Source organism: Capricornis sumatraensis, chromosome 19 (genome assembly GCF_032405125.1).
Source record: "Capricornis sumatraensis isolate serow.1 chromosome 19, serow.2, whole genome shotgun sequence".
In the NCBI taxonomy this organism is placed as follows: domain Eukaryota; kingdom Metazoa; phylum Chordata; class Mammalia; order Artiodactyla; family Bovidae; genus Capricornis; species Capricornis sumatraensis.
This window is the reverse complement of record NC_091087.1, coordinates 25638444-25648680: the sequence shown is the minus strand read 5'-3', so window position 1 is coordinate 25648680 and position 10237 is coordinate 25638444. Positions and strand designations below refer to the sequence as shown.

Here is a 10237-nt window from a genome sequence, read left to right as displayed (position 1 = left end):
TTTTGGAGAGGCATCCAAGTGCTGTCATGGCCCCTTTAAGAGTTAGAGGAAAACATGCTGGCACTGGGGTGGAGCCCAACCTCTTGTGTCACAGGCTGGGCCACACTCCCAGGCTCTGGTCCAGCTGTGGCTGGGAGTCAGTGGGAGGGGCTCCCAGGGACCTAGCTTTGGTGAGGGTGGGAATTGGCTAGGACCTCCTGAGCTCTAGACAAATTGGGCGCAATTAAAGTATGTGGATTTGGTTCTGGAGTGTTTTGTCTTTGTCTTTTTCTTTCACTTTTATAATGAGGTTAAAAAACTACATTGTGAATGTGGAAGAAGGGACAATGCTATTCTCAATGACTAACATCAGGGGCTGATGGGAACCAAAAGCTCTGGGATTTAAAAAATAATTGTATGCATTTTATAGATCGCATTATGCCTGAGTCCCAGAGAATCAGGAAGCAGCAGCAGAAAGCAACCAGCACACAGAAGCACACATGTGGCCTCCCTGGTGGCACAGTGGGTAGAGTACACCTGCCAATGCAGGGCACATCCCTGGTCTGGGAGTCTCCCACACGCAGCAGAGTGACTAAACCCGTGTGCCACAACTACTGACACCTGTGTGCACTATAGTCAGTGCTCTGCAACTAGAGAAAGCCCACTCACAACAGCAAAGTCTCAGCACAGCGAAAATGCAATCAATAAATAATTTAAAAAAATTCTTTATAAAAAAAAAAAAAGAAGTGTGTGTCACTGCACACTCAAGCAATGCAGTTCTTTTGACGATGGGAACAGCAACTCCTTCCCCTCTCCAAGCAACCTGCCCAAGAAAACTTGAGAAGAAGCTTTCCCTCTAAGAACAGGGTCACCCAGTAATTTTTGCCCTCCCAATCAGAAAAAAGATGAGAACCGAAAAAAAAAAAAAAAGCGGGCTAACATCACTTTAAGGCCGGTGGGTCCATGTTCTTCTCCCTGCAGAGGCAAGACTTCAGTTTCGATCATTGAGGCAGGAGGGCCACATCGCTGCCCCTCACCAATACAACCCTAGGGTTCTTCACCAGCTCCTTTTGTGATTCCCCAGAGCATAGCTGGGATGGAAGTTATTGACCCCTGGCTTCCTCCAAGATGCCCTCTAGGGAGTGGGTGTTTAGTGAGCCTGCAAAAATTCTGGAGCCACTCTCAGGTGGGGCTGAGCACCAGATGGGGCCCAGGGGCCCAGGGTCTATGCTTTAAATATTCTGCCAAGTGGGAATTACTGATCTCCAGAGACTTTTTTTTTTTAATTTAAGTGGGAGGCACATTGCACACCACCCTCCAGTGCTCCACTGGGAGAGAGTGTCCAGTGACTTACCACTCACCTTCACTCTCCAAAAAAACACAGACAATTACCAACTAAGGCACCCCCAGGTGGACAGACATCCTTTGGCAAGGAGGCCCCTCTGGAGGCCCAGGGTGAGACCGCTGCACAGAGGGCTGTGTGATGTGAAGGCAGCACCGTAGGAGGTGGGAGAGGGTGGTGGGCAGAGGAGGAAGGAGTCTCAGGTCCTGACAGATCAGAAGAAGGAAGATGGGAAGAGGTGGTCAGGACACAGAAGGTGAGAAAACAAAGACAGTCAGAATGGGGGTAAAGGCAGAAAATGTAGAAAAGATGAGCAAAGCAAGAGAAAGAGGCAAAAGAGAATGGGGCTATCACATAAGACAGGAAGGAGACAGAGCAGAAGGAGGGAAGGAAACAGAAAAGAGAGTGAGATGAACAGGGAAGGATGTGAGAAGGAAGAGAGAGCCAGGAAGAGGGCATCAGAGGATGTCAGAGCTCAGTAGAAATGTCCTGTGAGCAGAGAGGATCAGGAGTCTGTGGGTTGACCACCAGTCTCTACAGAAACCTGGTGGGCCTAGTACCCCAGGTCAGCCATGTAAGTCAGCAGGTTGGCGGCTGTCAGGACAGCCACAGCCAGGCGCTGCTCCCAGGCCCACATGCCATTGGTAGTTCTGTCAATGCAGTTCACATTGCTGGACTGCTGGGGCTGCCCGCCATACTTCTCATCAAACTGGTAGAGGAGCCAGAGGACCAGGGCAGTGAAGTGGAGGAGGATAGACAGCAAGGTCAGTCCCAGATGAAAAACGGGGAAGGAGATGGGCAGCCTGTTCGCCCACTCTTCCCGGTCCATCAGCATGGCCACAACTGCCAGGATGAAGCGAATGGAGTACACGGCCATGCACCGCTCCAGGGCCGGCTGGTCCATGTACAGGGAAGTGTTGCTGATGAAGACAAAGATAACACAGGCCGTGAAGGTCTCCAGCACCTTCAGCAGGCCTGGCATGGTGTGCACATGGCAGGGGATCTCCTTGAGCTTGTAGCATTCCCATATGCAGGCCACTTCCATGACATAAACCACACATGCGGTGCAGGAAAACACTGTGGTGGCGATGGCCCGGTATTAGCTGGCATCATAAGGCAAGAACTTGATGTCGGTGATGGGGTAGAAGATGGAGGCCGAGAGGCAGATGAGGGCAGCGTAGCAGGCATAGGTGATGAAGAAGTTATAGCAGCAGAAAGGAAAGTCGGTCGGGAACCTATATAATTCCAGTATGACAATGCTGAAGGTACCAACAATACAGAAGCACCAGCTGAACATGATCTGGTTATGTACGTCCCCCCACCGAATCCCCACGTCAAGCACTAGGAAGAAGGCCGAGATGATGCAGACCAGCTGTGGATTGCAGAGGCAGCTGAACACCATGTACAAGCCGCACTTGTCTGGGGATGTCCTACCAGTGGACATGGTATTGGGATGGTCAGGCAAGTCACCATCACCAATATGGCGCTGGTCTTCACTGAGGACCCACCAGCCAACGTACACTCTGGAGGTGGATTAAATCAGATGCCTGGAAAAGTCTCAGGGGCCTGTGACTGCTGATGCTCAGGATCTGTGGAGTTAAAACCAATAACTCAATCACTTGGGCAATAGCACCGCCGCTCCAGAATTATATTCTCCGCCCATCGCCCTTGACCTTGTAACAAGACTATCCCATTCCAAACCTCACAGCCCAGTTGGTTTTGCCTCAAGCCATAAAGACTTTTTATCTCTTTGGCTGTCTGCCATTATTTTTGGAGATACAGTGGAATGTGGCCCTTGTCCACAATCCCAACATTTTAAGGCTCCAAAAAGAAAAGAAGAACCTTTATAAATTCCTTTGGCTAGAGAACCTACCTGAACAGACGTGAAAAAATTTATCAGTTCAGTTCAAGTCAGTCGCTCAGTCGTGTCTGACTCTTAGTGACTGCATGGACTGTAGCACGCCAGGCCTCCCTGTCCATCACCAACTCCCGGAGCTTGCTTAAACTTATGGCCACAGAGTCTGTGATGCCATCAAATCATCTCATCCTCTATCATCCCCTTCTCTCCCACCTTCAATCTTTCCCAGCATCAGGGTCTTTTCAAATGAGTCAGTTCTTTGCATCAGGTGGCCAAAGTATTGGAGTTTCAGCTTCAGCATCAGTCCTTCCAATGAATATTCAGGACTGACTTCCTTTAAGACTGACTGGTTTGAAATCCTTGCAGTCTAAGGGACTCTCAAGAGTCTTCTCCAACACCACAGTTTAAATGCATCAATTCTTTGGTGCTCAGCTTTGTTTATAGTCCAACTCTCACATTTGTACATGACTACTGGAAAAACCATAGCTTTGACCATATGGACCTTTGTCAGCAAAGTAATGTCTCTGCTTTTTAATGCTCTGTCTAGGTTTGTCACAACTTCTTCCAAGGAACAAGTGTCTTTTAATTTCATGGCTGCAGTCAACATCTGCAGTGATTTTGGAGCCCAAGAAAATAAAGTCTGTCACTGTTTCCTTTGTTTCCCCATCTATTTTCCATGAAGTGATGAGACCAGATGCCATGATCTTAGTTTTCTGAATGTTGAGTTTTAAGCCAACTTTTTCACTCTCCCCTTTTACATTCATCAAGAGGCACTTCAGTTCCTCTTCACTTTGTGCCGTAAGGGTGGTGTCATCTGCATATCTGAGGTTATTGATATTTCTCCCAGCAATCTTGATTCCAGCTTGTGCTTCATCCAGCCCAGCATTTCACATGACGTGCTCAGCATATAAGTTAAATAATATACAGCCTTGACGTACTCCTTTCTCAATTTGGAGCCAGTTCATTGTTCCATGTCCAGTTCTAACTGTTCCTTCTTGACCTGCATGCAGATTCTCAGGAGGCAGGTAAGGTGGTCTGGTATTCCCATCTCTTTCAGAATTTTCCACAGTTTGTTGTGATCCACACAAAGGCTTTGGCATAGTCAAAAAAGCAGATGTTTTTCTGGAACTCTCTTGCTTTTTTGATGATCCAATGGATGTTGGCAATTTGAAACCACAAGAGTGGTTTCTCTGCCTTTTCTAAATCCAGCTTGAACATCTGGGAGTTCTCAGTTTACATACTGTTGAAGCCTGGCTTGGAGAATTTTGTGCATTACTTTGCTAGCGTGTGAGATGCATGCAACTGTATGGTAGTTTAAACATCCTTTGGCATTTCCTTTCTTTGGGATTGGAATGAAAACTGACCTTTTCCAGTCCTGTGGCCACTTTTGAGTTTTCCAAATTTGCTGGCATATTGAGTGCAGTACTTTAACAGAATCACCTTTTAGGACTTGAAATCACTCAGTTGGAATTCTATCACTTTCACTTGCTTTGTTTGTAGTGATGCTTCCTAAAGCCCACTTGACTATGGACTCCAGGATTTCTGGCCCTAGGTGAGTGATCACACCATTGTGATTATCTGGGTCATTAAGTTCTTTTATTGTATAGTTCTTCTGTGTATTCTTGCCACCTCTTCTTAATACCTTGTTTTCATTAGGTCCATACCGTTTCTGTCTTATATTGTGCCCATCTTGGTATCTCTAACATTCTTGAAGAGATCTCTAGTCTTTCCCATTCTATTGTTTTCCTCTATTTCTTTGCACTGATCACTGAGGAAGGCTTTCTTATCTCTCCTTGCTGTTCTTTGGAATTCTGCATTCAGGTGGGTATAGCTTTCATTTTTTCCTTTGCCTTTAGCTTCTCTTCTTTTCTCAGCTATTTCTAAGGCCTCTTCAGACAATCATTTTGCCTTTTTGCATTTCTTTTTCTTGGGGATGGTCTTGATCACTATCTCCTCTACAATGTCATGAACTTCCATCCATAGTTCATCAGGCACTCTGTCTATCAGACCCAACCCCTTGAATCTATTTGTCACTTCCACTATATCATCATAAAGGATTTGATTTAGGTCATATCTGAATGGTCTAGTGGTTTTCCCTATTTTCATCAATTTAGGTCTGAATTTTGCAATAAGGAGTTCGTGATCTGAACCACAATTAGCTCCCAGTCTTATTTTTGCTGACTGTGTATAGGCCTTCTCCATCTTTGGCTGCAAACAATATAATCCATCTGATTTCTGTATTGACCATCTGGTGATGTCCATGTGTAGAGTCATCTCTTGTGTTGTTGGAAGAGTAGAATGTTTGCTATGACCAGTGCGTTCTCTTGGCAAAAGTCTGTTAGCCTTTGCCCTGCTTCATTTTGTACTTCAAGGCCAAACTTGCCTGTTACTCCAGGTATCTCTTGACTTCCTACCTTTGTATTCCAGTCCCCTATGATGAAAATGACATCTTTTTTTTTTCTTTTGGTGTTAGCTCTAAACGTTCTTGTAGGTCATCATAGAACTGTTCAACTTCAGCTTCTTTGGCATTAGTGGTTGGGGCATAGACTTGGATCCCAGTGATATTGAATGGTTTGCCTTGTAAATGAACAGAGATCACTCTGTCATTTTTGAGATTGCACCCAAGTATGGCATTTTGGACTCTTTTGTTGACTATGATGGCTACTTTATTTCTTCTAAGGGACTCTTGCCCACAGTAGTAAATTTAATGGTCATCTGAATTAAATTTGCCCATTCCAGGGGTCGACAACAAAATGGTGGAGTCGAAGGATGTGCACTCGTTTTCTCCTGTGAGAACTCCAGAACTGGCAATGCATTGCTGAACAACCATCAGCAGGAGAATGTTGGCTCCAACCAAAAAAGATACCCCACGTGCAAGGGCAAAGGAGAAGCCCCAACAAGATGGTAGGAGAAAATTTAGAGTCTATTTATTTCACTTAGTGTGAACGTTCAGAGGTTCAGTGCAAAAACACTAATATGTTTGTTTATAAGGTGCTTTCAGACCCTTAGAAAAAAGGGTTTGGAAAAAAGGATTGTGGCTTGTACTGTGATGACTTCTATATTGTTTTCCATTCATATCTTTGTGTGGTTTACTTCTTCTCATGTATGTATGCATGCTAAATTACTTCAGCTGTGTCCGAGTCTTTGCAACCCTATGGACTGTAGCCCACCAGGATTGTCTGTCCATGGGATTCTCTAGGCAAGAATACTGGAGTAATAAATAAATTAAAAAAAAAAATACTGGAGTGTGTTGCCCTTCTCCAGGGGATCTTCTTGACCAAGGATTGAACCTATATCTCTTGCGTCTCCTGCATTGGTAGATGGGTTCTTTATCACTAGTACCAGCTGGGAAGTCCCTTCTCGTGTATAATTGATATAAAGTAGGAGTACGATCGTCTCCCACATCCTGGTTTCCCCTCTTAGGCATGGCCAGGCTTCCTCCTGCTCACACGAGCATCCACCCTTCCATCCATGTCCTCAACCTCATGTACAGCCTTCAACACATTTCACAGGCTCTACAATCATATGTAGAAACATATGTACATAATGCAAATATGGTTTTAGGCAGTATCTATATCTTTTTTCCATTTTATAAACATGAAAAAATATGCACATGGCATCTTGCTTTTCCAGCACACCTGACAGGTGCAGCCAGTCCTCTCCAGGGGCCCTAGTCCTCTCCATCCCCTTTACTTATTTCCTTCCCTCCTCGTTCCTGTGGGCGTTTGGACTGACCACCTTTCTCTAGATCAGCGGACCCTTCCCTGTGAGCCTCAGACACTGGGGGACACAGGAAATAACAAGGGGTCCTGGGATCTATGTGACCACCATGCTCTAGGGCAGGAGGTCAGCAAGCTTTTCTGAAAACTTAAAAAAAAATGACAAAAAATATACTTTTTATTTTTGGAAATTCATCTTGATTTCCTAGGGTTACTGCAGTGAATTATCACAATCCTGGTGGCTTAAAACAGCAGATGTGTTCTCTCACATTTCCAGATGTCAGCGTTTTGAAACAAGGTGTCAGCAGGACTCTGTTGTCTCTCATGCCCCAGGGGAGGTCCCTCTTTGTCTCGTTTAGCTTCTGGAGACCGCTTAGCCATGTTATCCAACTCAGGCTTGTTTGCTCATTTCTCAAGAGGCCAAACACTGAGAGATGAATGCTGGGCTTTGCCTGGGACAAAGTGCTGCACCTCTGCTGTGAACGCACTCATCACCTGCATCTGTGCATCAGCCCACGATGGGCAGCGGGTTGAAAAATATAATGACCGTTTCCACCATTTTTTGTGGATACTCTCTATAAAGAGGACTGGCAATTGTCCAGTTTAGTACATCTGAGGTTGAAAACAGTGTAAGTCCAATAATAGCCACCGGCCTGTCCTCCTGCAGAGAACTGTCTTAGTGGAAATCCAACCCTACCCACCCTCGAGGATACATTGAGGCCAAGCTGAGTGACCTGTAGGTCTTAAAGGGAGAGACTACTTCAGACCCCCTTTCTTCCTCATGCTGTGGTGACGCTAAGGCTGTGCCTCACCCCCACACCAGGACCCCTCCTTCTTCCAGAGACTCAGGGAGCCGGGCACAGACCTCAGGCAATCTCTACCTGGGGCATCGGGGTAGCAAGCCCAGAGGTTGGGGTGGATTCAGTTCCCTAAGAAGCTGGCCCCTCTTCTCCCTCCTTTGCCTGCAAAGACTCCTCTGTAAAGAGTGCAGGCTTTTCCCACTTTAGTTTCCCTTTTGTACGATTAATTTAGTGCCCTTGTTGGAAAATTCCATATTATGAGTAACAGGAAGGCTCAAATATGGAATATCCTTCCACTTAACCAGATCTCTGACAAATCAGTTCTAACTGCAAAATAGGGGAGTAATTTAGAGACCCACCTGGAACTACTGCTTTTCAGAATCAGAAACATATGTGAGCCAGGCTGTATTATAATTTAAAAACCTCTTTTTTCTTGGTTACAGGGTTACAGCTCTGGTTTTGCCAATCTGTCAAAGACGCATCCCAGTGAACTTTTAGAAGGGATGGATAAAGACACCCCTTCCCTGCCCCCCAATGCACTTCACGTCACTTGCTCCCTTAGAGCAGATTACAAACGAACAAACTAATTCTCTGGGAGAGACTAGTGCAGAGTGGCAAGCGAATCACTTCCCACTCCCGCGGTGTCCAAAGTGAAGGCGTTAGTCGCCTAGTCACGTCCGACTCTTTCGTGACTCTATGGTCTGTAGCCTGCCAGGCTCCCCTGTCCATGGGATTCGCCAGCAAGAATGCTGGGGTGGGTTGCCATTCTTTTCTCCAGGGGATCTTCCCAGTCCTGGGATCAAACTCTCGTTTCCTGCATTGCTGGCAGAGTCTTTATGTCTGAGTTCCAGAGGGCAAAGATTATGTCCAAATGGGTGGGAATGGGGGGCTTCCGGGGTGCACGACCCTCTACTCACTCAGTTAGGAGCTCAGCTGCTCCTTCAGAAGCCAGTTTCCTTCTCTCAACAGAAACTTAAAACAGGCTGTCCACAATGAGTGGGGAGGGATAGGGAAATTCCAGAAACTAATGAGTTTAGTGGAGAAGGCAATGGCACCCCACTCCAGTACTCTTGCCTGGAAAATCCCATGGATGGAGGAGCCTGGAGGGCTGCAGTCCATGGGGTCGCTGAGGGTCAGACACGACTGAGCAACTTCACTTTCACTTTTCACTTTCATGCATTGATTGGAGAAGGAAATGGCAACCCACTCCAGTGTTCTTGCCTGGAGAATCCCAGGGATGGGGGAGCCTGGTGGGCTGCCATCTGTGGGGTCACACAGAGTTGGACACGACTGAAGTGACTTAGCACAATGAGTTTAGCAGCTGTAAAACCTACCTGTAGATCCTCCCCACCTTCCCAGCAGCAGCCCCCTCATCAACCCAAGTGTAGCTAGAGGGGCAGAGGTTAGGGGACCTGACCCCTGCCTGGTTGCACAAAGGCTCTGACTGTCACCAGGCTCTGATTAGTCTGCTGAAAAGCCAATACAGAGGGGCACGTGTTGGATGAAAGAAAAGTAACTTTATCTTCAGGAAGCTGGCAACCAGGGGAGAAGGTGGTAACCAACGCCCAACACCACAAGGCTCAGCTGGGATTTTCGCAAGAGAAACAGGAAATGGTTGCAGGTTGCGTGCTGGGGTGTGTCGTGCCTCTAGTTTTGGAGACTTTGCATTAAGCATAAGGTGCCTTGGTGGACTGAGAACCTGAGTTTGTGGTCATTACATTGTCCAAATCAGCATGTTTGCTCTGGGGGTGAGTGGCCATATATTCCTGGAAAAATGAAAAGAAAGAAACAGAACAAAACAGGCAAAATGAAACTGAACCAGCCCATCAAAACCCAGAGCTGTGTAGTTCACAGAGTTAATTGTAAAATAAGCAAGATTACAACACCGGTGTGGGTGACCTGCCTGACCGTCACCATCACCATGAGAACCTCCTCAGGCCTGGGCTCCGGGACCACTGTGGGCTTCCTCCTGCACCTGGGGCAGCTGCTCTCCACCTGCGTGCCCTCCTTGCTGGTGGCCAGCATGGACGCTTGGAGTGAGTGCGCAGTTAACTGGTCTGTGATCCTGTGGTGCTTCTGCTTCGGTGGGACCCTCACCGTCTTCATAGTGGAGCTGTGTGGGCGCCAATCCCACTTTCCCTTGTCCTGCTATGACGTTCTCTACCACTATGCCTTCTATTTTGCCTTTTGCTGCCTCGTTATTTTCACCATCAACTATGTTCAGTTCTTGCTCCAGGGTCCCACCTGGAACCAGGCCATCACTGCCACTGCCTTCTCCTTCATCAGTTCTGTGCTTTATGCCACCAAAGCGGCCTGGACCTGTGCCCTGACTGGTGCTGCATCCTGCTTTGTGCCTGCTGGTCCAGATGTGCTTGGGAGCCTGTTGATCTTCCTGGTCTATCAGTCTCGCTTTCATTCATAGCATCCTTGTCAGCTGCAACACCTGTTTCCAGTATACTTCTGCCATGGTAAGACAGATGATGCTGCGCTCCATCTGCTTCTCCCTGGGGACCATGGCCACTCTTGCTCAGGGATGACA

The 10237-nt window shown here is 47.0% G+C and overlaps 1 pseudogene; it reads right to left on the bottom strand.

The window, feature by feature from the left end:
* Window positions 1-1874: 1874 nt before the first annotated feature.
* On the bottom strand, window positions 1875-2765 carry LOC138095476 (myeloid-associated differentiation marker-like; annotated as a pseudogene).
* Window positions 2766-10237: the final 7472 nt, after the last annotated feature.